The sequence below is a fragment of the Anguilla rostrata genome, chromosome 17, assembly GCF_018555375.3.
Source record: "Anguilla rostrata isolate EN2019 chromosome 17, ASM1855537v3, whole genome shotgun sequence".
Lineage (NCBI taxonomy): Eukaryota > Metazoa > Chordata > Actinopteri > Anguilliformes > Anguillidae > Anguilla > Anguilla rostrata.
The window spans coordinates 9,720,433-9,747,905 of NC_057949.1; the positions used below are offsets into that span (position 1 = coordinate 9,720,433).

The 27,473-nt window shown below is 44.5% G+C and overlaps 1 long non-coding RNA gene across 2 annotated transcripts in view; it reads right to left on the reverse strand.

Moving 5' to 3' along the window:
- Positions 1–1,033: 1,033 nt before the first annotated feature.
- Positions 1,034–27,473, reverse strand: part of LOC135243456 (uncharacterized) — a 120,748-nt gene continuing 94,308 nt past the window's right edge. The window contains exon 3 of one of the 2 annotated variants that reach the window (XR_010326636.1): positions 1,034–3,114. This is a non-coding gene — a long non-coding RNA (uncharacterized LOC135243456). Of the gene's footprint in view, positions 3,115–24,290; positions 24,588–27,473 lie in introns of those variants that run through there. The other variant, XR_010326637.1, reaches the window with a different exon arrangement.

The window sequence follows — 27,473 nt, forward strand, 5'->3', positions numbered from 1 at the left end:
TGGATACTGTCTGTAATGCTATGGGACTTGCGTGAAGAACCGTAAATAAGTGTGTGCATCAGTCAGAGCCCAGAGCTCAGGCTAATGGCTAAGGTACAATTCCATTGCCATTCAACTCTACACTGTGCTACCGCTTGCCTGTCCAAACAACAAATAATCCAAAAAAAAAAATAAAAAAAACGAAAGGAAAGCGGGTGTGCTTTGCATCATTTAATTTTTCCTACACGTTTCCCGATTAAATGACAGCTTACCAGTGTCAAACAGAGAGTGACAGTGAGCAAACGAGTGAGAGATGACCGGGTGTGAGAGTCAGGGAGAAGACAAGCTCCGGGGTCCATTAATTTGATCAAAACTGCTGAATGGGAAATATGAAATATGAAATATGACACGAATCAAGATGCCACTCCGCAGAAACCGACCCCACCATCCACCCCCCCCAGCTCTGTCACTGTAATAAGAAAAATATTACCTTGTTGTTTCTTGACAAGGTGCGATGAAATATCCATATTTGATGTGTTACATTCTTTATGAGTTGTCACTTCAAGATGAGACAGGGGTGACTTAAAAGGCACCCAGGACCTTTCTGTGAAATATGAGATTTAGTGTACCACCAGTAAACACTGCCCATTGGAGCAGCAGTGTGGAGCAGCGGTACGGGAACATGACTTGCGCATAGAGGGTTACAGGTTTGAATCCGAGATGGTGCACTTCGGTTCATACTGTATCCCTCCTAATTCATGAGGCACCAGGCCGGATAGATAAATTATTAAAAGTGATCACATACCACCTTGTGACTTTGTCCTATTTGATGCCTGAAGCTAAGCAGGGTTGGGCTTGGTTAGTAGATTTTCTTTAACCCCTTCGCACAAGCCCCCTAGTGGCCAGGATGCCGGCATTCTGAAATTGCTCAACTCAGGCATTCAGTGCTCCTGCAACCAAACTATGAGCAGAAACAACACACTCTGTGTTCTAGCTTTATTAGTAGACAATATGTGACAACTATTCCAAATACAGAGTTTCTAAATGCCAACATTGTCATGTAGGTTTTCCCATTTAACAAGAACCCCCTCCCTATAGTCTCATCTGCAACCATACCCCCCAAGCATGACACACTGAAAAATGGCACCAATCTAGGAGTCCATAAAAATATTCTTTCACCACCAATTTTTTTTATTTCATCATAGCAACAAGATAAAGCCAACAATAGCTCTAAGGCATGCCAACATAGCGGTGAAAATTTCTTCTCAATGAATAGCAAAATTAACTAGAGGAATTCTTGTTTCTAATAATTCTAATTATACCACGTCTTACTAGCAATATCTGTGACTAAATATGAAATAAACATACATTCTTACCATTTTTGGTTTTACACAGAGATGTCCCTTTCAAGATACAGCAGTCATTTATTGTCTTGAACAATCAGTCTTAGAAATAAACATGCAAATAGAAAGTAGGTTTAGGCATTTACATCAGCCACATGCAAAACCCCACTTGCTTTTTACACAGTTGTAACTCTTAGGTTAAACAAAGGTTCAGTCCACACACTGCAAGCCACATCATTCAACCCTTCCTTTGTAATTTCACTGGTCAAATGGTGAGTTTTCTGCCCTATTGCTTTCACCTGTCCAGGCTCCATAAATCAGGAAAAGATGACGCACTTTAGAATGGAATCCATGGAAAGTTATATAGGGTAAATAATTATAGTTTAACAAACTTCCCACCGCCGCATCCCTGCTGCTTATCCGGGCTCTTTTCCCTTCCATCCCTCAGGGACAACGCGGCCGCCACCATATCGCAAAACACTGCCACGTATCAGGGGAAAGATTAGGGATGCAGGAGCAATGGAGTCTTAAGTAAAAAATGTCTGCAGGGACAAAATTCTATCAATGTTGAATTTCATCAGCGGCCCAATACTCAGCACGCAGCCGAAAGGAAAACAAAAATGGAAACCTGCAGTTCAGAAAGAAATGGTTTCCCCCTGACAATATTGAATGTGATGAAACCCCACGATAAGACTGTGAGAGGAAAGGCTTTGCAGCAGAGCTGTGTAAAAGCTACACCCTGGGACAGACGATGCAAGACTATAATCTTACAAACACGTACATTTTTGCCAACATAATGCACATAAAACTATTTACATAAATGTTTTAACTTAAAGGTGTCGGCAAACCTGCCGAGTCTCTTGTACTTGCGAGGCGGCTCCAGTATATTACTGCTATATCCCAGGCTAATCTCCCATTGCGGTTTCTCCCATATTTCCCCATACTGCAACATTTTAATCCTGTTCCCACACAAAAATACAATTAAAACTTGATTCCCCTTAATGTAGCTTTTCAATTGAGAATAGGGAAAATGAGGAAAATGGAAGGATTACTGTCCCTGTGTTCTGGCAACAAAGACAGAAACAGTAGTTAACAAACATTAGCTATTTTACCTAGCTAATAAACGGGGGTTCCAAAGAGTGGACAGAAAGTTTGCGAGTGTTGGCAAGCCAACTGTCCTCTCTTGCAATTAGGGGACCGTAACAGTAGCAGACAATGCCAACTAGCATTACCTCAAGCCAGCTGCAACAAGCTAAGTAAGCTAGATAGCTGCCTAGCTGTATACATATCCTACCATTAAGTATCGAGATATTAAGCAAGTCAGCTTGATAGTGGTACTTACTGCAAGAGAAAGTGTGATTTTCCATTCAATAAAGACTTCAGTATGTACTGTATTATCTTGCTACCGGCACATGGAGTGTGCGTAGTTTGGTAGTGCAGCACTTGACCTGTCCAATCATCTGAGACATTTTCATCGCTTCAATAACACAACATGCCAAAGGTGGAAATCTTCCTGTCTTCCTGACAGTGGCAACACACACACACACATCAAAATCTTTAATGGGTGGCATTGGAAATCTTGGGTTAATTATAGCTATCAGGTATTCCATGGACGGGCCTGGTAAAAGAATGAAGGGTATGTGAAACAACCATGACTTTGTACTCACATGTTGCCTGGAGGGGTTAGTGGAGGACCAGAGACAGCTGCCCCTGCTCCATGTAGTGCTGCCAGGGCTTCCTCCTGTCCCGAACCCTGGGAAGCCTTCAGCCCCTTGGACAGCAGCCACATCACCTACAGGCACAAGCACAGCTGAGTGTTATCAGTAGTCAGCCCAGGTGTGTCTCGTCAGGTTAGATATTGAAGCTCTGCCCGTTGTGCGGTTCGGAGGAGAGACTGCAAGAGCGTGTGGCTGCAAGTTTGTGCGCATCCCAATATTTTATTTCCTGTTGTTCTATGCATGCTGCTGTCTGTTTTGCAAAAGGGATGAAATGGACAGTGGTCAGTGATCTTCATGGTGCCACTAGACTTTCAGACATTCATTCATGTACTAATCTATGGTTGACAGTTGCCTGAGGTCACCAGCACCTAGGCATATTACGTTACTTTCATCTCAACAGGCACCAGCGGATGCACAATGAAGAACGTTAACAGCAGAAATGTCTGTGTTCATTCCTTGCCTAGACCGACTCTTTTTATTTTTGCACGCCACATGCAGAAAACTTCCGTTGGGATGATGATGCTACAGCTTCACAGGAAGTGTGATTGATATCTACGCGTGGTTGAGGATCGTGACCCTCACTGCAAGGTTGTGACACTATTGATCTACACTTTTGACTGAGCACGCTGCACAAAAGCACTGATGTGTTGGAATGATTCATCAGTGAGGAACAGGAGATTACCCACCATGCTGAATAATGACTGTGATGTTAATGTATTTTACTTGTGATAAAATACAATCCATTGTATTACAATGACAAATATATTGTAATTATATAAATATATAACTGTCATATATTTACATAAATTATATATTTATATAAACAACATATTTTTACTATGATAGTACATATCTATATGTAGCTAGATGCCTCCCTATTTTCCTGTCAATAAACACAATCTCTGCATTTGTGCCTCTTAATTTTGCCTATATTATGAATATAAACAAATCTAAGTACTGTAAAGTAGTACCATAAATGGTACAAGTGTCTTGATTCATTCAAGCCATTTTTCAAGTCTCTGCGGTGCACACACCTGGAGTTAGAAGGCCTTAGAACACCCTCTAAATGGGCGAGGATTGGCCGGATTTGGCATCTGCGCGAAGGGGTTAACACAACACACACAACACTGACAAACTAGTGTGCTAAATGACTGTGTCATTGTTCAGCGCCTTCGCAACAGAGCTCCAATGTGTGATGCATCACTAGCGAGCCTGAGCTTAATGCCTAACCAAACATCCTTTCTGTATCTAAAAACAATACATGAAATATACATGTATGTACATGCATGCATGCATGCAAGTCTTGCAATTATGAAGCCAATTTGATTGTAGCGCCTCGTTTACCAGATAATAGTACATTTGCTTTTATTGCATTACTGGTGTTGTAATCATTATTATTAAACAAGAAATTCACATCCGGTCAGTGAAACACTGTGGTACACTTCAATTCTCAAACTCATTGCTGAATAAATAATTTCAAACTGTCAAAAATGTCTTCTCATATAGAGGTCTATATGGTTTAAGGGCTTTCGAAAGAAATACTTACAGCATCTGATTACTCCAATCAGATGCTCATTGGCTTCAGATCAAAGTGAAACATACCTCTATCAACTGTGTGGTTTGCACAAGAACAATCTTGTTATCCAACAGGGAAATTAAAGCCAAGTACAGCAGATTTGATTTAACATTGCGTAACGTGACACCTAATCGCATTATATCATAAGAGGCTGCTCCCAACTGATGAAACAGGCTCCTGTACCCTTCTAGAATAAAAACCCAAATCACCCCACTGCGGAACTGGACCATCAGCAATAAAAACTACTCTAAACCAGCACATCTATGTCACTGTATAGGCTATAACACTTCACACAAAAATTACAGATACAAAAGTGGCAATACTTGATATATATTAAAGTGTACAGTGTGTTCTGTTATATATTTATATTTATATTCCCTCTGTTTTGGCTTTAATAAGAGAACATATATTATATATCACTTTGTTTTTTGAGAAGTTGTTTTTGTAGTAAATTCAGCATGGATACTGAAGGCTGATTTTCCAAAAGCACAGAGGTTTCATCTTCTCAGGCTAACTGACCTCTCAAGCAAAAGAACATCTGAACAGTTTCTGCAGATGAAACCAGACACACTTTACTTTGCTGAACATCAGCTCTGGCACCAGCGAAGCCCTCAACACAAAACAACAATTCGGAGCCTCATTCGTAACTCTCCCGCACAGCGTCACAAAGAAACATCTAAAAACATTGCGGTCAGTTTCTTTTTCTCTACATGCACTGTTGGCTGAAACATGAAGCATTTTTCTCACATGAACAAGCAATTGGGTGCGATACGAGGAAAAAGAGAAAGCGAAAAGGAAGCGAGATACAGAATCTCCTGAGGAGTGATGCGAATCGGCACAGTGGAAGACCGGCGTACACGGAAACACAATTTCAGGGGGCGTGGAGCCGCTGGATTGCTGCATGCCGAGATTCCCACGGCTCCTGAAAGTCTCAAATTCCTTGGAAAAATTAAGGGAGGAATGAGAAGTGGGCACTCTTGGCTTGGCGGGGCGGGGGGGGGGGGGAGGTTGGAAGTGAAGGTGCAGTGGTCGGGGAAGGTGCTCTTCGCAGCTCAGGAGTACGAGGGTGTGGCACAGGCAGGTGACATCCTGCAGAGCCAATCACTTCGCTGGACGGGCGGTGTGTGAACAGGTACAGGTAGACGAAGGACACACCCACATGCGAGTGGCTGTCGGTACCTCATTGTACTTAGATACGGCCGCCTCAAGATCAACAACTGATGTGCACACGCAGTTCCACGTCAGAAGCACTTCAAGGCTTTATTTACATCGACCTCAAGAGAAAAAAATGAGATGGTTCACACTCAAAAGTGAGTTTTCCAAGCTTTTACCAAGCTTTTAAAGTTCACATTATACCGTTGTTTTATTTATTAAAAATGTGGAATAGACATCTTTAACAAATGTTTCAGCACTGCCTTCTTCAGTATGCAGGCTCAACACTCAAGCGCTCTTTATGAGTTCACAGAGTGGAGAAATGATCCAACTCAGTGGCCTGAAGTGTCATTCCCTCTTCTTGGTCACATCTTCTTCTGTCTTACTGAATCCCCGGGAAGGAACCACATCAGCTACATTATGATCTATGACCATGGAAAGTAAACCATTACCATTAGCTACCTGACCGTTATAAAACGGTTTCGTTTTGAACATTCAATTGCAGAAGCAACTTTGAAGATGTCTTTTTGTGGGCTAGTGCCATTAGCTGTTGCTAGCCATGGTTTCTTGTCAATAAAAAAAGTGCAAATCCGGGTTTTTAATTGCAATTTTTAAAATACATTACTAGATTTAGTCTTAATTAAAATACATATTAATGAGGGGGAGGGGCAGATCTGGACACAGACCAAAAAAATCTGGTTCTACGGCTCTGCCTCTAACCGCAGGGGAATCGCTAATAACACAGGCAGCCTGGAGCAGAGGGCAAGCAGTTAAACATTAGTTTTTGGAGTCAATCACTCAGGTACAGAGAGAGAGAGAGCGGAGGGAAAGAGAGAGAGAGGGACCCCTGGGGGAGACCGCTCAGGAATACTAAACACACTCAGACACAGTGATGCTGTCAGCCTGAAGGAGAGTTACTATTAACCACCCCGCTGTCCTAAGGTCTTTTCATTCATTTTTTATTTCTTTTTTTTTTTGTTGCTCGTGAGCAATGTGCCGATCTTTTTAATGACATCGGAAAGGCCTTTAATGCCCGCAGAAAGGTCTGCTGTGCAATATATCACGTGGCTCTGTAATATAAAACGGCACAAGGCGGCCCAGACTTTTTGATGCGGTGTCCTTGAAAGCGTTCTCCGCTCTTACGGCAGGGCTGTTCGGTAAACTTCTCGTTCGTTGCCGTTAAAGCCGTTAAAGCTGTTAAAGCTGTTGACGTGCCGGGTTCCCAAAGGCTGTCAGCAACCGTTAGTGAGAGATACTCCAAGCATGAGGTCAGATCGGAGCCAGACTTCTGTCTGTTATGCCATGCGGCCTGTAGCATGCTAAACACTCACTGGCCGCAAGTCTTCTGAAGCCGTGCACGCCACACACTTCAGCTGCGGCGGTGCTGGTGTGCGGGAGGAAGAGCAGAAGGGCAACCGGTGATTCCACATTTGGTGGAGAAAAGAAAAAAGGCTTGATAAAATTTCTTCCAAAAAAAACAAAAGAAGCTGTCGGGACCTTCGGGTTCACCCGGCCACGTTGGAGGAAAGGCGCGGTCCAGTGGGCTCGGCCCCCTGTTTAAACGCACGGGATAGCGAAGCGGGGGTGGGGTCCAGGGGAAACACCACTGGGGGGTTTGTGTGAACGCGCGCTACGCTGTCATCAGCATTTAGCGTTACGGCGGGGGGGAAAAAGGAGCTCTGACCCACCCAGCGCTTTCTGGGCGCCGATGAATTAAACATCTCGCTCGCGTCAAACGACGTTAGCCGCTCCCCGCGCCGACGGAGGCTCGGAGGGGGAGGAAGCGCGGGCCGGGCGGGGCCGGGTTCACCAGGTCCTCAATATTTCATGACTCCGGTAGCATGTGTTTCTCTTCCTCCGTTTACCCAGCGGACTGCTTGCACCGAGCGCGGCTCTAAGCCGGCCACGTCCCGGGCATGGAGATTAAGGTGAGCGAACAGCGGGGCAGTTTTGAACATGACAAGTCTATTGACTCATAGTCTCATACTGTACATAGAGTATCTGTACACGTCAGCCAATGAATGCTGGTTAAGGCCTCCTGCATCTTCTTGTCACCATTACTTTAATAAAGCGTTAATCCTTTTCCTCCCGAGTTAGGAATGTCCAATCGCATGCGTCTATCAGTGCTCACGGCGGCAATTTTGGCCATAAATTCATGAGAGCGCAGCAAGCATGTGCTATCCTATGAAGCATGTGACGGCAAGCGCCATTTGTAACCACACTGCCGTTTGCTTCAAACAGACATCAGTCAGAGGAAGACATTTAGAGTGGAGCTCTGCAGATCGGCTTGCTGGTGCCCGATCGACCAACAGGGGTCGCTAGTAAGCGATGCGATGCTGTAATCCAGAAGGACTGAAAGCCTGGGTGCCTGGATGATGCCAGAGCCAATTATGTGTCACCCTGCTGGGCCTGCTGCCACAGTCGACACTGGTGCGGCCCAGATTCCATACCAGACCACAGGGCCACACGATGCACAGTGCCTTAACAGGATAACACACACCGATCTGTCCTCTCTGTCTACCCACCCATCCATCCACCCAGCTATGCATCCATCTTTAATTTGAGCTGAGTATTCTGGTGCAAGATGGCTGCCGTGCACACCAACCAGGTGGGGATTCCAAACTGGGCGGAAAGAAAATACAGACGGAAAACATCACTGCTATGGGCATGGAGCCACATACAGCTGTGGGAAAAAGCCCACTGAAAAAAGCAGGTTTTTAAAACCTGACGCACAACACAGCCAGTCAACAGACATTCATATTTTTTAAAAAACTGCACAAGCCTGGAGGAAGCAAGGGCTGCAGGGCTGTGCTTGGACTGTACTGATGAAAAATGAAATTATGTGAGAAATGGACTGACTGACCTGCATGGTAATGCTTCCTTCTTTTAACACTGCTTTTCCTGAAAGTAATTTGGGCCTTTCTGAGAAGTGGATGCTGCCAACTGGAATGGCATTACCCGAGGCAAAAAAAGCCTCTCCAAATGACCAAATTACGAGATCTGGGGTATTTTAATCTGGCTCTTGGACAGTGTGCATGCTTTTGATTTTACTCAGCTCGTAGCTGATACATTAATCACTTTTGATTACACAGTCGAACCACCACACCTGGTCTCTTGGGGCTGAATTGGTTGCTGATTTTAAGGTGGCTCTCAGGAGATAACACCACTGGTCGACGTGATGAGGGTCGGTTTCTGGAGGAGCTCCCTGGAGGTTAGATAACAGGGAGTCTCTCTGGACCTGCTCCTTCCAATCTGCCGGCTCTCCCTTATCATCCCACCGACCTGGGTGCTTTCATCCTCTCGCTGCTTCCTGGCTGCACGGGAACTTTGAGCTTCTCAAGTCGAAGCCTGAATACATTAGTGCACGCAGCTGGGCATGTTTGGGAATACATGATTACTGCGTCTGGGAAGAGGCAAGGAGGAACAGCAACATGTGCTGATCTGCCACCAGGGGGTAGCATATGCAGATGAGACCTCACGCACGTGCTCTAACCCAAAGTGTTCACTGAAGATCCCACAGAGCTCAAGGCAAAGAATACAGAGTTCTGCAGAGCCCTGGCGTTAATCCCAGCACTAGCGCAAAAAAAGTGGGCGTATCCCCGGGGTGCACAGTCAGGCCGATTACAGGACAGTAACAGGCCTTTACAGCAAAGTACAATGGGATCCATGATACACACATTATATACACAACACACTGTACCGACATTGCAGGTTTCAACCTCAGTTAAAACCTCCAGATCACATGACTTTATGAGAACGCAGTGGTGCCATAGGGACAAATATTGATTGAATCCAGGTCACTGCCAGATTGGTTGATACTTGGGTAATGCTACCCAAACATTTTGCAGATCAGTCAAAATATGAATCATCCACAAGACTTTAAAAATTAGCACTACAGATTAACAGGCAGAGCGTAGGAGGCAAGAGCAACCTTGAAGCTAGCTATGGCATTATTCTTACCCCAGACGGACCTCTATCTGGTTAATAAATCACCTTTTAACTCTCCAAAATGATCTGTCCATGTATTAATCTCCAGGATGTGAGAGAGACAATATCACTCAGATTTATCAGTCATAACAAGAGGCAGAACCTTGAGCAAAACCGAATGATATTTACTGCTGTTTGTGATGTGTCACTGAATAAATGCCACTGAAATAATATTCTGATAAAAGGACCTGTAAGATATAATTGACCAATTTGCACAACGACAATAACAGGCATTAAAAGAGAGCATAAATTCTACTGCTAACATTAAATATATAAAATTCAACAATGAGGCTCGCTTGTCATGGGTACAAGTAATCTGGATGGAACTGTGCTTAGGCTAATGACTGTTATTTGTCATATAATTTTTTTCACCCTATTGATTTGAATTATTTATAGCATTCGGTTATGACAGAGTGCTCAAAACAACACCTGTGCACATATTGAATTTAGGCACACACATATGTTCTAGTTTTGCCGCTTTTTCCACATTAATTCAGGCTTCTCGCTCTCTAAGCAGCACAATGCATGGGGCATGCTTGATGTACAACAAAAGAAACCTTTTGATGTTGAGACAAAGGAACATCAAAAGGGGGAGGTTCTCTGAGCTAAATAGAAAAGGAAATATTCCAAAAATGATGAAAGGACATTTTTCTGCATCTTAGACAGAATGCCAATGAAGGGACAATCCTGCAACTCTACCTCAGACCTGAACTCAAGGTGGGGTAGAAAAAGTCACCGTGTGATCTGCAAATGCAATATTTGAATGCTATCTGTGTTTACAGCACGGCATGTTGTGCATGCATGCCACATTGTGGCATATATACTGACACACTGCCGGAAATATCAGTCCTCATTTTAGCTCACGTTCATAGAGAACGGTAAACGGTAGCCTGCTAATGTACCAATGTATCTTACGAGTGTGAAGAGATGGGGGGTGGGGGAAGAGCTCACGGAGGCTGAAGTGTTCACCGTAATGCGGAGTCAGGGACGGCTCGCCCACAGGGCACATTCGGTCGGCCATTTTGGCTCTGCACAGAGAAAAAGGCACCAGGTCTGGCACGGAGAGCGCTGAAAAGGCAGTGCTTTAATGGAGGGGACGCTGCTGCTTCGCGGCGCGTTGTGGCCCGCCGCTCTGCTGCCAGGTTAACAGCGACCGGCATTACCCTCCCTTTCATCTCCCCTGCCCCTGGAGAAGAGCCGGCCCACTTCGAAGACGCAGTTAAATAATTCAGAGTCGCAAAAGGGGGTTTTGGGGGCAGGGGACTGGGGGGTTTACAGATGAAGAGGGGGCAGGGGGGAGAGAGGGAGGCAGAGTTGGAGGAACGGGGTTGTAGCGCAGAGCAGTCTGAACTTTAAGCTCATAGAGTGCACACTACCCGCAAATCTTCTTTTCAACATGAAATGTTTTTTTTTTACTTCCAGCACCTTGCGTCTCTTGACTGGCACGTCTCGTCTGAAGCACCCGCAATTAGGGAAACGAGGAAAAAGAAAAGAAAGAAAACATTTAGACTGCTGAGGAGAAAAAAAGCTTGAGTTCACTTTATCAGGCAATTTTTTAAAAAAAAGAAAAAGCCTGCTGCCCTAGTTCTGCGCTTGGTTTTTCTTTTTTTTGGTTCGCTGTTTCTTTAGTTTTTAGTTTTTGTGGAGTGTAGGATACTATAATTAGAAATGGCACCCTATTTATACGCTGAGCGCTGGGGCATGCGGACAACAGCAGACGTGGCTCTGTCAAGCTTCTCTGCATACAAGCGCCAGAGCTCCTGGGCTGGTTCTCGCCTGGGGAGTGTGCTTTGCATGACAACGCCCACACAGGCCTGCGACTTGGTTGCGTGACTGGCGTTTTACCATCGCTACTGCTCCCACTATCAGAGCCTGTAACAGAGCGGTTACAGTGATATAATAGAGCTGTAAAAGATATATAATAGAGATATAATAGAGCTGTAATAGAGCTGTAATAGAGATGTAAAAGAGTAATAATAGAGATATAATAGAGTGTAATAGAGATGTAAAAGATATAATAGAGATATAATAGAGTGTAATAGATGTAATAGTAAGTGTAATAGAGTGTAATAAGATATATAATAGAGATATAATAGAGCTGTAATAGAGCTGTAATAGAGATGTAATAGAGATGTAAAAGATATATAATAGAGATATAATAGAGCTGTAATAGAGCTGTAATAGAGATGTAATAGAGATGTAAAAGATATATAATAGAGATATAATAGAGCTGTAATAGAGCTGTAATAGAGATGTAAAAGGTATATAATAGAGATATAATAGAGATGTAATAGAGATGTAAAAGATATATAATAGAGATATAATAGAGATGTAATAGAGATATGATAGAGTATTGTTCCAACTGAAAGAGACAGAACAGGGTTGGGGCCAGTTCCAGTGCAGAAACACTGCAATTCCTAAGTAAGCATTGATTTAAGAGATGGAAATGATAAATAATAATAGGTTACCATGATGAAAACAACCCATGCAGCTTTCATAAATGGATGGTTAAACACTAAACTTGACATAAAACCCCCATGATAATTCTCTCTGGTTTAGAATACATTTAGAAGAAATCCCCACTATTTACTCAATTTGAGGCAACCATTTGGTTTACTATGCAGGGAAACTGACCAGGATACACTTTACGATTTCTTAAAAGCCTTATTTAACAAAAGCAATGAATCCTTAAAACCACTGCGCACAACTGCAGCCATGGCAACTAATGCATTTTACTGCTTTCCAAATGCAAGGGAATGAAATCATTTTAGAAATGCAGATACACCTCTCCTTGAAGCTCTCCACTTGATTAGCACAAACCTTTGAGGAGGCGGTCGGGTTCTGGATTACAGAGTTCACAGCCCAGTTCAGTTCAGTTCAGTTCAGTTCTAGCACGCTAGTAAAAGTGTGCAGAGCCCTGATATAACAGCACCCCCGCCCTGTCCCAGGATCAGCACAGAGCCACAGAGGACACATTTCGGTTGAATCTAATGCCTGAGGGGGAATCCACCTTCTGCCGGGGAGAGATAATCAGAAGATCAGAGAAACGTCTCGCCAGATTGATCACGCACACACGTGTGTGTGTGTCTGCGCGCGCGCCGAAGACGCCGTCTGTGATTAAAGACGCGGCTGTGAGGGGGGGGGGCGCTGTTCCACTGATAGAGGGCACGAGGGCCCCGGCGATAAAATAAAAGCGTGTCGCCGAGAGACGCAGTGCTGCCGAGCGCCCATGCATCAGAGGGCAGTCGTCAGGCCGCGGGCGGGACGAGTCGCCGTGAGAAACGCCGCGATGATTAAACGGACTTATTGGCTTAGCCGCTCCTCCTCCTCCCCGTCACCCTCCCCCACCTAACCCCCCTCCCCCCGTCACCCGCTCCTCCTCCTCCTCCGTCACCCACCTCCCCACCACCCCACCGCCCTCCCCCCGTCACCCGCTCCTCCTCCCCCGTCACCCCCACCTCCCCCACCGCCCTCCCCCGTCACCCCCCCTCCCCGTCACCCACCTCCCCACCTCACCGCCTCCCCCTCACCCGCCCCCCTCCCGTCACCCACCTCCCCGTCACCCGCACCCCCCACCTCACCGCCTCCCCGTCACCCGCCCCTCCTCCCGTCACCCACCTCCCGCTCTTCACGCCGTCCCCCTTTATAAAAGGCCTGCCCGCGGTCAATGTGTTGAAAAGCGATCAGCGGGCTTGACCTTTTCGATTCCCATTTAACATCCACATCTAATTGGAGCGCAAATGTTCTTTCTTCTTCTTTTTTTCTGGGAAAAACAAAAGAAGAAACAGTCGATAAACATTTGGGAACACGACCCCGGATAAAATTGGTCTGGCTGGAGGCGCCGTGTACCAGCGACCTCCCCGCCACCGGCTCAGACTCGGTCGATTTGTAAACGCGCCCCAACGTCCAAACAAACACGCTCCCCGGGTGTTTTTCCTGTTGCCTCAGACGTGCCTTCTTAAATTCAAATCTGCTGAATTTTCTGTTAAGTGCTTGTTGTAAGAAGGGTACCATACATACTGTATGTGTCAGGGCAGTAAAGTGAAAAAGTTTTAAAAAGTATAGCTTATGTGTGTCCATATGTGTGTGTGTGTGTGCATGTGTATACGTGTGTGTGTGCATGTTTGTGTGTGTGTACGTGTGTGTGTATGTTTATGTGTGTGTACGTGTGTGTATGTTTTGTGTGTTGTGGTAGCATGTGTGTATGATGTTGTGTGTGTGTGTATGTGTGTGTTATGTGTAGGTGTGTGTGTGTATGCTGTGTGTGTATGTGATGTTGTGTTTGTGTGTGTAGGGTGTGTGTGTGTGGATGCATGTGTGTGTGTGTGTGTGTGTGTGTGTATGTGAGTGTGTGATGCGTGTGTTATGTTGTGTGGTTGCGGTGGTATGATGTTTGTGTGTGTGTGTGTGTATGTGAGTGTGTGTGTATGCATTTGTGTGTGTGTGTCTGTGTGTGTGTGTGTGTCTGTGTGTGTGTCAGTATGTCTGCTGCAGAGGGGTGCAGATAGTGAGGTAAGAGAAAGCGAGCGGTGATTGTGGTAATAGCGGTAATCGGGCCGATTCACTGCAGGTCTTAACTGCTTTCACATGTTTCCCCCTCTGAAGAGCTTGCTGATTTACGGATGACCGCAGAGTTAGACAGCTGGGTAATCACGGCAGAATGAATGGGCTGACAAACTCTGCTGATTGCTGTCGTCATCATCGCCATCATCCTCACCGCAATTATTTTGACACCACACCTTTCTTTATGTTATGAGCAGGAAAAAAAACCCAGTCTAAAAACCTACCACTCAAAATGAAGTGACCTGTCCTAAAGCTGGGTTTCAGCATGCAGTGTCATCACATTTTTATAAAACATTTATAAACAAATGTCTTTAAATGAATATATTTAAGATATTGTTTTCTGTGTTCTCACTGGAATGCTTATGATAATCCTGCGTACTCATAAACTATATATCGCCCGTACTGAGAATCATATCAAATCGCTCACACTTGGCCTTGAGACAATCATGAATGATTTCTGGCATCAAAAAAAAAAAAAAAAACTCGCAGAGATGTTCACACAGCAGATCAATAGTCCTGTGGGCTAAATTCAATCCGTTCTCGTTCCGCTTTACTGCAAGCATTTGCAACAAAGGTGGCAACAAATTTCATTATCATTTTGGCTGAGATGGATTAAACCTGAGAAAAAGAAATCTTAAATCTGGTATTTCGAGTACACATCACCGATCAGACCCCAACGATGACAATACCTTCTGTTTTTATCACAGCAGCTAATGCCTTATATCATAATTAATACAGATAATATAATAGCAAGCTAATTAGCCACCTAGCTTGCTTGATTATAATGACATCATGACAATAATAATGACACAATAATAATAATAATGCAAAAATGAGATGCTTTGTTGTGTGGTGCTCGGGTAAATGTGTAACGTGTATAAATTAAAGCACTAATTCAGCCAGGTGTTTTCAGAGCTGTTAATTTTCCACTTCACTAAAGAGAGGCTTATGAAAAATGCAAAAGGGTTTTGGTTGGCCTGTGTGGTTTACTCAATGTTTAGGGATAAAAAAAACATGATGAAGAAACCTTTAGATTGAAGTTGACTCAAGGCATTTGATTAATTTCGAAAGTGAGGACACTGCAGTACTTTGTTCCAGAGAATACTTCCACTGAGGAATCCAAGGAGCCAGCAGAATTCTTTCTGAAACCTTCATCATTTCTTTTGTGTGTGTGTGTGTGTGTGAGAGAGAGAGGGAGGTGTTTTGCTTTAAGAAAATAAACTGAGCCTGTGTCCCAAAATGAAGGCAGCATTTTCACAGTTTTTCACACAAAGGTGCCTTATTTGGGTTAAATTTGAAGGCAACATCTGATGTATCCTTCAGCAGGAAGGATATCCCATAGGTCTTTGCGATTTCCTCAGACTTCTCACTTCCGTTATTATAAATTAATGGCAGCTTAAACCAGGGAAGAGTTGGAAATGTGAATATACAGTGGACTCAATAACTTGCTGTAGTCACATCTAAAAGTACGTTTTTATTATTTAATACACTGGAAAAATGTATCTAATGTTTTTAAGCCTTGGTCAGTTTTCCCTGAGCTAGCCAGCTAACTTGCAAGCAATCACGTTACTTTCCAAAAGAACGTAGCTAGCTTTAACTTGGCTTACATACAGCATACTGGAATCATGATAATCTGGTGAAAACCAAAAAAAGTAGCTGAACTAGTGGCTAGTTACGTAGTTAGCTGAAGGTAAAACTAATTTTGTTTTACCTTAAATAGAGAATCAGGACAATTGCGGCTACAATGACAGAATCCATATTTATCTGTGTTGGGTCTGTCAGTTGGAAAGTAAAAGCCGTAAACTGTAACAGTAAACACTGATCTCGTGTGAGTATGTGAACTCTGAGTCATTCTGCCTTCAAAGCGTGTCCCAAATTCGTTGCCCTTTGAGGTTCCTTTACCGTTAGGATGCTGCCTTCAGAGGGAGCTAATTTCTAAGGATGCAGGCAGCGAGGCAGTGGCTTTGGTATCGGGACACAGCCTGAAAGCCAACTGGAGAAAACTGAGGCGTACCAACAAAAACAGAACGCTAACTCAGTTTCCATTACTCACATACAGCAGCTTTCCATCCATTGGCTCTAACTGTACATTTTTGGGGTTGTTTTCCGGTGAGCATTCTTGGGTGTGAGTACAGAGTTTGCTGCCGCGGTTTGCTGCCACAGCCGCTGCAGTTTAGCCCAGCTTAATAGGCTGTCCGCGGAACACTGCGTGCCGGATGGAGGCTGTGCTTACACGCGGGCCTGCTCCGTCTTTTCTTCGCGGGATTTCACACAGGTGAGGCACATTTAATGGCCGTCCCCCGGGGACATGTTTAGAGGAGAAACGGGACCGTGGCAGTGGCTGAGCGGCGCGGCGCTGACGTCTCTTTAAATGTGAGGCTCTCCTGCGAGCGGCGCAGCGTGCGACTGAGCGGAAGGGTGAGGAGAGGAGAGAGGTGCACGCGGCGGTCGTCCTGTCCCCCTGTGTGACAGCTCCCGCCAACGGCGCTCAGCGCCAGCGCCGCCGACTCCAAAGCCAGCGGAGATCAAACGAGCCTGTAATTAACATGGCAGCTGTAGGCCTCTCCGCTGAAGGAGAGGAGGGGAGGGGAGGGGGAGGAGAGGAGGAGGGGAGGGAGGAGGAGGGAGGAGGGAGGAAAGAGAGGAGAGGAGAAGAGGAGGGGAGGAGGGAAGGGAGAGGAGAGGAGAGGAAAGGGGAGGGGATGGGAGCGGAGGAGTGGATGAGGTAGAGGAGAAGAGGGGAGGGGAGGAGAGGAGGGGAGAGGAGAAAAGAGAGGAGGAAAGGAGAGGGGAAGAGAGGATGTGGTAGAGGAGAGAAGAGGAGGGGGCAGACAAGAGAGAACGAGAGGAGAGAAAGGGAGGAAGGGATAGAGGAGAGGAGAGGATGAGGTAGAGGAGAGAAGAGGAGAGGAGAGAAGGGGGAAGAGGAGAGGAAATGAGAGGAGAGGAGGGGAGAGGGGAGGACAAAAAAGGAGGAAAAGGGGGAGGATAGGATGTGGTAGAGGAGAGGAAATGAGAGGAGGGGAGGGGAGAGGAGAGAGGACAGGAGAAGAAAAAAGAGGAGGGGGGAGGAAGGGGGAAAGGAGAGAAAAAGGAAGAAGAGGGGAAAGGAAGAGAGGAGATAAGAGCACGTACATTAAAAAACCTGTTCCACCTTTGTCCTGCTGTTTTCTGCCCCCAATGACACAGACATTAGCCTCACTTTCCTGCCTCGGTCTCCCTTGGATAAACTGACAATGGTGCACTGCAGTGGAATCTCTCTTCCCCTGGAGCGGTATCTACGGTCGTCACACTTTCACGCGGAGCGGGCTCCCTGAGTATCGACTGAGACGACGCTTCCTGCGAGCCGCAGAACAGAGCACAAAGAAGAGCTGCATCCAGAATGTTAATGCCGTTATTCATTCCACCAATGATAAGAAAATAAAAGCATGCTGCCAACCATACCCCGAGAGAGTGCAGCTTAATGAACATGCATTTATTTAAAATCAAAGCTTTTCAGTTCCCACCGAATGCAGACCTATAGCAGTTTATCTACAGTACCGGAAGGGGGGGGGGGGGGACGCCTCCCTTTCTACATGAATTTGGCTTCACGCTGCTCGCCATGGTGATAATAATTTTTTTTAAACCCTTGTGCGGCCTGCAGACGTGCTGGCTCTTTAAAAAAATAACTGGTTGTTCAGGACACCAATTATGGTCAACAGGGGGATCGCTGAAAATACTGTTCAGTGATTAAACTCAGTTCATGTGGGGACTGCCCTGTGGAAGTTTGTAGGCAAGCACTAACAGATGATGTAGTACACAGCAACCCAATTAGTAAACAAAAAGGACAAGGGGGACACCAAATACAGAGGCTGACCAGCTAATTAATGGGACCCAAAAATATATTCCCAATATTGTCATGAGCCAAAAATACAACCAGAAGTCACAATGCAGTCTGTGAGTATTTGAACAGTGACAATTTTTGTTGGTTTGGCTCTGTACTACTGCACATTGGATTTGAAATGAAACAATAAATATGAGGTTAAAGTGCAGACAGCTTTAAATCGTGGGTATTTGCATCCATATCATAGGAACTACAACCCTTTTTATAGTCTCCCCATTTTGGAGGAACAATAGTCATTGTCTGCACAGCTGTTTCTTGCTCAGCTGAGTGTCTTCGCATCATTAGTTCATGCATAAGAAAACTCAAAAGGTCTAGAGTTCATTCTAGGTGTGACAGTTAGATTTGAGTCTGTTGCAGTTGTCTCTCAACGTGAGGACCAAATAAGTGTCAGTGCCAGTAAAGCAGACGATCTTGGGTGGAAAAATTGATCGGAGACATAGCCAAAACATTGGGTGTGTCAAAATAAACTGTTTGGTAAATTGTTCAGAAGAATGCACTGGCGAGCACAGCAATAGCAAACAACCTCGTAGATCACAAAAGACCACTGTAGTGGATGATTGAAGAATACTTTCAATTGTGAAGAAAAGCTGTTTCAACTGTAGAACAGATCAAGAACACTCTCCAGGACAAAGGCAAAGATGTGTCAAAGATTTAAAATGAGAAGCTGATACCAGCATAGCCTCAGAGGGTTCAGGAATAGAATGGCCAGGTTAGTTTGCTAAGTACATTTAAAAAAATGTACAGTCCTGGAACAAACTCTTCTGGACAGACAAGATGTGTTTTAACCTACTGTATACTAAAGTGATGAAATGAAAGCCCCTTCTCAAACTATTATCCCATTTGAACCCCCTCAATAATCTCAATAAAATAACTGCCACTAATTAAGCACAGACAATGAATGGAACTGATGTTTACTGAATGTTAAATTCAGTTTGATTACTTACTAATGTGGACATGCTGCAGTATTTTTTAATGTTGTACAGGGGCATGACAGGTTTTATTAGAAGCAGTGAGAAATATCCACATTAAAAAAAAAAAATCACAAAAAAGTGACATTTTAAAAAATAAATTCATGATTCAACCAATGAACTAATTATGGTGTTCAATCAAGACCTTAAGTAGGATCAGGTATCTTAGTGCTGGGCAAAGGGTAAAAGCCTGCACCTACACCAGCCCTTTTCAGGTAAGATTGGACACCCCTGCTTTACAGTACATGGATGCAGTTTTCTTTTTACTGCAGTGATACTCATTCCTTGTCCTGGAGAGTCACAGTCTGCTGGTTTTTGTTTTTTCCTTAAACAAATCAGCGACCAATTCAGGCCCAAGAAACCAGGTGACCTGAGTTAACTGTGTAATCAGCTGCTTTTACAATTGCTGTGCTACTCAAGTGCTGAGTCACAATGAAAGCCAGCAGAACCTGTGGCTCTCCAGGGCGCAAAGACATGCTTTTTTATAGCATTTAAACTTCCATCCATGTTCACTTTTCTTCCTGACTCTCCCCATATTAGATCAACTAATTGTTTTTGGGAGTGCCTTTGACGACCCCCTAAGGATAAACAGGTCACGTGTTGCAGACATAGTGGAGGCCATATCCATAACATACCAACTCATCTGTGAAAGATACTGGAGGTAGTGTTATGGGTTGGGAATACATGGCTGCCACTAGAACTGGCTCACTTGTCTTGACTGCTGTTGGCAGCAGCAGGATGAATTTGAATGTGTACAGAAACATCTTACCTGCTCAGATCCAACCAAATGCCTCAGAAATCACCTTGCAGACCAACAATGACCCCAAACACACTGCTAAAAAATTCCAAAAACAGGAATGTTCTTGACTGCCCAAGTCAATCACCAGACGTATTTCACTCGCTGAAGGCAGAAAAGTGGAACTGAAGATAGCTGCAGTCCAGGCCTGGCAGAGCATCACCAGGGAAGATACCCAGTGTCCGGTGACGTCTGTGGGTCACAGACTAAAGGCAGTCATCAAATGTAAAGGATTTGCAACCAAGTACTAAATATAACAACTTTATTTGTGATTGTGTTAGTTTGTCTAATTACTGCACCTTTGTCCTAAAATGAGGGACTACGTAAACAAGGGCTGTAGTTCCTACATGGATCGCTGAATATGGATGCAAGTACCCTTAAATTAAAGCATTCGTTTCAATATGACAGTCTGCACTTTAATCTCACGTTCATCATTTCATTCCAAAGTCTAATACGCTGGAGCCAAAACGACAAAAATAGTGCTGCTGTCCAAACAGTTACGGACTGCACTGTCTGTACCGGCAGAGGGCTGACCCTGATTAAACTGGAAAATAAGTACTCTAATTCCACTCCAAGAGTCTGTCAGCTTGGAACAAAGTGCTTTATTTTCATGTACAAAAGTTTCCAATGGTGCTCATTTTACAGTGTATGAATATTCATGAGGGGGCGTGTCCAAGGACAGAACGTCCACTGCTGCCAGTGCTGTCGTCGGTCAGACCTCCCTTGTGAATATAAGAGGACTCCTTCGGCCTCAGTGCAAGGTGGAGGGGCGAAACTTTAAACGGTAAGAGCACTGACCGGGCCATCTGGCTACTCCTCAGGGCCTGCGGTCACACACAACACAGACTTTTAAAATGGCGCTGCCAACTGTCTCTCCGCTCATCAATCAATGTTAAACAGATGCACTATGGGTAGTGGCCTGGTGATACACTAACGCCCTGTCCGGGGTTTTGCCCCGTGACATCAGCTGCTTTATGCCGCAGGAAAATGCACAGAATCATTCAGCACTGATGACGTTGTAAGAGTGCTGTGAAAATAGTCAATTATAAAAAAAACAGGTGTTATTTTAATAGACCGCTGCCGGGCAAACAAAGGCAGCGAGGTGTGTGCTACACAGTTTTTAAAAATCTCATTAAAACTGAGACGCACAGAAAAATCTGCCTGCAAGGCAGACAGGCACGCATACCGGTGTGCTGTTTGAAAGCACAACCCTGCCTCAGTTACATCTCAATTTGCAAGGCTTTTAAATGGCCGTTATTAATGACTGCGCAAATACAGTGGGTGTTGGGTGGGGAAATGCTTATCCCTGTTTGAGGTGTATAAAATTCTAAATCTAATTTGCATCTAATTGAGTTCAGGTGTTATTTTCACCCCCTTTTCTCCCCAGTGCGGAATGACCAATTATATTTTTCAGTGCTCCTTATCACACCAGTTCATTATCAGCATTCATTATCACAGCAGTTCATTATCAGTGCTCATTATCACAGCAGTTCATTATCAGTGCTCATTATCACAGCAGTTCATTATCAGTGCTCATTATCACGCTAGTTCATTATCAGCTCTCATTATCACACCAGTTCATTATCAGCGCTCATAATCACTGCTCATTATCACACCAGTTCATTATCAGTGCTCATTATCACGCTAGTTCATTATCAGCTCTCATTATCACACCAGTTCATTATCAGCCTCATTATCACGTTCATTATCATGTCATTATCACCCGTTCATTATCAGTGTCATTATAACAGTTCATTATCAGTTCATTATCAAGGTTCATTATCAACACAGTTCATTATCAGTCATGCATCATTATCACTGCACCAGTCACCGTTCATTATCAGTGCACATTAATGCACCAGTCCACTATCAGTGCTCATTACTGCACCAGTTCATTATCAGCGCTCATTACTGCACCAGTTCATTATCAGTGCTCATTATCACACCAGTTCATTATCAGTGCTCATTAATGCACCAGTTCATTATCAGCGCTCATTATCACTGCTCATTATCACACCAGTTCCCATGCCGGGCTCATGCAGAAACAAGGCGGAGGAAGACATGTTTTCTGCAGCTCAACAGGCGGACGTGAGGGAGCCCACTGGCGCATGATGACACTGGCATCCCTGCTGACTGAAGCCCTCCCTTCACCACCACAGGGCCCAGTCACACTGAATGGGACGAACAACCCAGGAGATGAGAAGGGGCTTTAGTTTTTTAAAAGGTAATTCAAATAACAGAGCAGAGAGAAAACTAAGTATATATGCAATTAAAAAAAATGTTTGATGCAAAAAAACAAAATGATTGTGATGCATAACACATCCAAATGTTGCATGCTACACACTGCACTATGGGATATTTCCTGGTGTACAGCTATAACACAGTTCATGGATGATTTTTTCAGGACTTCTTTTTCATGGTTGATTTTCAGGAAACCTTTATAATTGCGTGTCTGTGTGTGCGCGCGCGCTTGTATGCTTGCATATATGTATGTATGTACGCATGTATTTATACACACCCAGCATTCTGAAAGAATAACAGTATTCTGTTTCAAGGTGATGCAGTATTTGTATATCACTACTTGTACATTCCAGTACAGGAAAAGGCCATTTTCTGGATATGTGCCTGACTACAGCATGTCTAAATAAGCACCTCCCCTGAGGTTAATGTTAAACTACTATTGACTTTGTCCCAGGAAACTTTGCATTCATTTCAAGCTCGAGTGAGATATACACCTGTTAAATTCTCATTATAAGGTTCTGTTTCCTGCGTGTTCAGCCTCAGGTCATGCTAAACATGTACCGTTTATGGACTGGCAGACAATTTTTTAGAAAAATGATTTTTGAGTAAACCCAGACATCCTGATTACCACAAAGAAATAGACTCTCAGGCCAGAAAACTTTAGGCGACAGGTGTACTTGTGTACAATGAAACACACACCCTGGTTAAAGGTGACATGAATGCTAATTCCTGCCTTTAGCAACAAAAAAAAAGGCAGGGAGCATTTAAAAGCCACACGACATGTAAAAGTGAAGCAGACAAACTTTTCCATTGCAAAGATTCTGATTGTTGCTTTGGGCTTCATTTACTGTGAAAAATGGATAATAAATGTTGTCAGTGTCAAATGAACAAACAGACTTTATACTTTCTAACAGAGTTTATATCAGTCCAAACTTGTTAAAGGGTACTGTATCACTGTACAATGTGTCTGTCAGAATTTTCAGTGAGACGTACTTTTATTAGCAGGGGGCTGATGACAAGTAGTATCAGATATTAAAGCAGGCTGTTTTACTTTACATTGATGTCAGGTCGATGTTTTTATAGCTGCACAAGGCAGAGCCGCAGTTGGGGGGAGCGGTGCGCTCACCTGTAAATAGGGGGCTGTTCTCCACCCCGTCATCACAGGGGTTCCAGTCACGCGGCGGGACCCAGCGTGTACCCCATTACAGCGAATCTTTCCCGCACGGCAAAACGCTCAGTGAAAAATCAACTCTGACAGAGTACTTTTAACTCTAATAGAGTGCATACGGTCCCGGTTGGACTCCGTTAGCGCTGATTTACCGCTGAAAAGTTTGCCGTGGGTCCCCGATGGAGGGAAGAGGAGCGCGGGACGGTCCAGCTGGCGTCCCGAAAACGGCCCGTTCTTCATCGTTACCCCGCCCTCCCGGCGCTGGCACGTCCCTATTTCCTGCAATTACTCAGCCTTCGTTTCTGACAACTAGTTTTAGGACAGAACTTTGGGGGCAGTGGACGTTGGCTGACGGTGCGTTGCCAGATGCGTCCAGTTTTCCGACGCGTCCCTTTTGGAATGAAAGATTTGCGGGACCTCCCTGGAACAGCAGGGAGCGGAAACGCTATCACAGTTCTGCGTGGAGGCCGTCACCCCCAGGAGATGGATTGGCGGATGCGATGGAAAAGCAGTTGTGAGAGGCTGATAAAGACAGATTGCGTTGGATCTAGCAAGTCTGCTGCTGTTCGGACAGTTCCGGAGGGAGTATAAAAAGTCTTTGTACGCATGGTTGTATTTACTGTGAAGTGCTCACAGGAAAGTCACAGGAAAACTCCTAGAAGTTTTTGGAAATTTGTACCATGTTTCTGGATTCATTCTTTATGGTGATCAGATTTTTTTCCAGTTCATTCTACTGAAATTTTGTAAAGCCTTCACTTCAGGCTTTTGAATTTCTGTTTCTGTCACTGAGAGAGTTCCAATATATCTACTTAACTACTATCAGGTACACCACACACACACACACACACACACACACACACACATGTATGCATGCACACACACACATACACACACACACACACACACACACACACACACACACACAAATGCACGTACACAGACCACAGGTGTGCAGGGACGGAATGACAGCAGGTCATAATTTAAGGAAACGTGCAGTGGGACTTGAGGGATTCTGAAGATGGGAGCCTTTATTTGTTCATGGCGTTATTTAGATGCGGGCCCTGCCATGCATAATGCAAACACAGGCGCGTGTTGACACAGAAATCCAATCCCGTCTCCTTCAGGACCAAATCCAGCTGGGGAGGCTCGGCAAAACCACCAAGGTCACCGTTGATTGAATTCCAATTATATCCAAAGAGGTTAAGACGGCAGACTAATTGAAAATATTGGAGGGGGAAAAAAAAGAGCCAACGATTAACAGACTTCATTATTATTAATTAAACGTGTTATTATTAGAGGCATGTACTTCAATAGTTTCACAGCTGGTGATGGTGAGAAGGTTTTGGCCTCCTGCACAAGCACGCAGGTCGTTGCTTGCTCGAGCGGTGTTTTTGCGTGCCGTCTCCGGGTCTGTGAGCGACAGCGAGGCTGACCATCACGCAGGGAGAGCCCGTATGCAAATGACCCTCGCTACAACTCCCAATCAAAGCGCTCGCTGCCTTCAAACAATTCATCTGAGCACAGAGCTTTTCATTAATTTGGATAATTATTTGTTGACTGCAAACAAAATCACTCAGGCACATGTACAGTTTCTGAGACAGAGGGACATTCTTTTGGGCTTGTCCATCAAAACTGTTATATATCCATTCAAATATGAAATAAAAATCTAAAACATTGCATATGCTTTAACTGCTTTAAATATATGTTTAGAAATATAGAGAAACCTTTTTCTGCCACACTCATTGTGTTATTTTGGCATATGTTGGACATGATGATGTGAATGTTACTGCACAATACATCTGCCAGTATTATGCTAGACACACATACACTGAAAGTTTCAATAACGGATTTCTTTGATTTCTAATGTAAGATGCCTATTTCCATGAAAGTTGAGATAGTCAATGACACAATAATTAAATATGAGTTACCTGCCATATTCAGGAAGAAGACTTTCCAGTTATTTAATTGTAGTTTTAAATGCCCACCTCTCCAGCTGTTGCTGGCTAACGGGCATTTGTACCCTGAGCATGTAGCGCTCCTGAGGCTGTACAGGGATTAAATGTGCAGTCTGAATGCGTGTCACGGGCCTGTTTCATCAAACTGTGCCCGCATGGCCACTTACCGGACCCCTTCTGTCTGCTCCTCTTCACTATCTCCCCCACTGCACTCACCCCAATTCCCCTCAGCCACGCAAAACAGCTCAAACTCTGAACCCACGGAGGAGCTGCTTTACCTCACATTTACACAGGGAAACTCAAGCACTGATCCTCACAGAGGAGCCGTTTTACCTCACATTTACACAGGGCAACTCAAACACTGATCCCCAGAAGAGCTGTTTTACCTCACATTTACACAGGGAAACTCAAACACTAATCCCCACTGAGGAGCTGTTTTACCTCACATTTACACAGGGCAACTCAAACACTAATCCCCACTGAGGAGCTGTTTTACCTCACATTTACACAGGGAAATTCAAACACTGATCCCCAGAGGAGCTGCTTTACCTCACATTTACACAGGGCAACTCAAACACTGATCCCCACAGAGGTGCCGTTTTACCTCACATTTACACAGGGCTACTCAAACACTGATCCCCACAGAGGTGCTGTTTTACCTCACATTTACACAGGGCAACTCAAACACTAATCCCCACTGAGGAGCCCCACCAAACTACGCGGTATTTATGCTCTGTGTAGACGAGGCAGCTTTATTTTACCACACTGACATGTGTAAATCTTAAATTCACAATGTTAAATGTATTGGTCACATTTCAAAAACATGTCAAATTGTACGGCATGTTTTACAAATTGGATCAATCGCGCGGACTTTTGCAAATTAATTTTTTTCCACAGAAGGTACCGTAAGTAGCAATTAGGGATTACCAATATCCTTGCCTCTGAGACGTTTTTCTTCACCCCAGCCCGACAAAACAGTGGCTTATTTTAATGACTACAGCGCGCATCGCGGCCTTTGTCTTAAGAGCCGCGGCGTAATCGATCACCATTACGGCGAGCGGCGATTGCATTGCGATCGCTGTTCGCCATCTGGTAGCGGGGGCCCTAATCGCATTACGCTGAACATCATGCGTTTTATGTTGGCTGCAGTCTGTGATGCGATTGTGAAGCTCGTAATTAGTGTGGCGTCTCCATCCTCCGTTCAGGCACAAGCCAGGACGCCCTTGGAGAAACAAAAGCCCCATTCAGATTCTCCCAGACCGCTTTGCTGTTGCGTGTCTGCGGGCTATGCTGGGACATAGCCATAGTGATATATATATGCTGATGCTGGCTACATAATGAGCCTTTGCTCTTTCCTTCCTTCTTTTTAATAGCATTTGGCAGAAAATGGAAGCGGTTGCATTGCAGAGGCATTTCTGCCTTGTCCAAGAATTAATAGGCTACGCTATTCTAACTAACTCGGCTGGCGGCTCTGTTGCCAGCACACAGGATCAGTAAAGCCGCCATGCTTAAGTCAGTTCTGTCCGGGCAATTTCATACATCTGTGACACATGCTCCCTGTAACACCGCCATGTCTGCTACTGTTATACTCAATGCTGATATGACTACCAGTAGCACAGTAAAATGCTTAGCAATACTTTAACTCCAACAGAATATATCCAAGAGCGATCAAATACTCTGTATAGACTAAAATCTACAATTCTAACAGTGAACACTTTACAATGTAGAAATATCAGATTGCAATTTCTGCAGAATTTTCCTTTCGCATTATAGCTGAAACTATTTTGGTAGGACTGTTTCATTCCAATAATCTCCTGGTGTTGCCCTCTGAAAACTAATAGTTCCTTATAACATGGTCTTCAAATGGCTGTACTAATTACTAAATGTGCACATAGTACAGCCAACTGAACACAACTGAACACATGCTGGTCTCATCTTCCCCAGAATGCATTAAGTATGCTTGGACTGCATTTATATAGCGCTTTTATCCAAAGCGCTTTACAATTGATGCCTCTCATTCGCCAGAGCAGTTGGGGGTTAGGGGTTAGGTGTCTTGCTCATGGACACTTCGACACGCCCAGGGTGGGGTTTGAACCGGCAACCCTTCGACTGCCAGACAACCAGACACTTACCTCCTGAGCTAT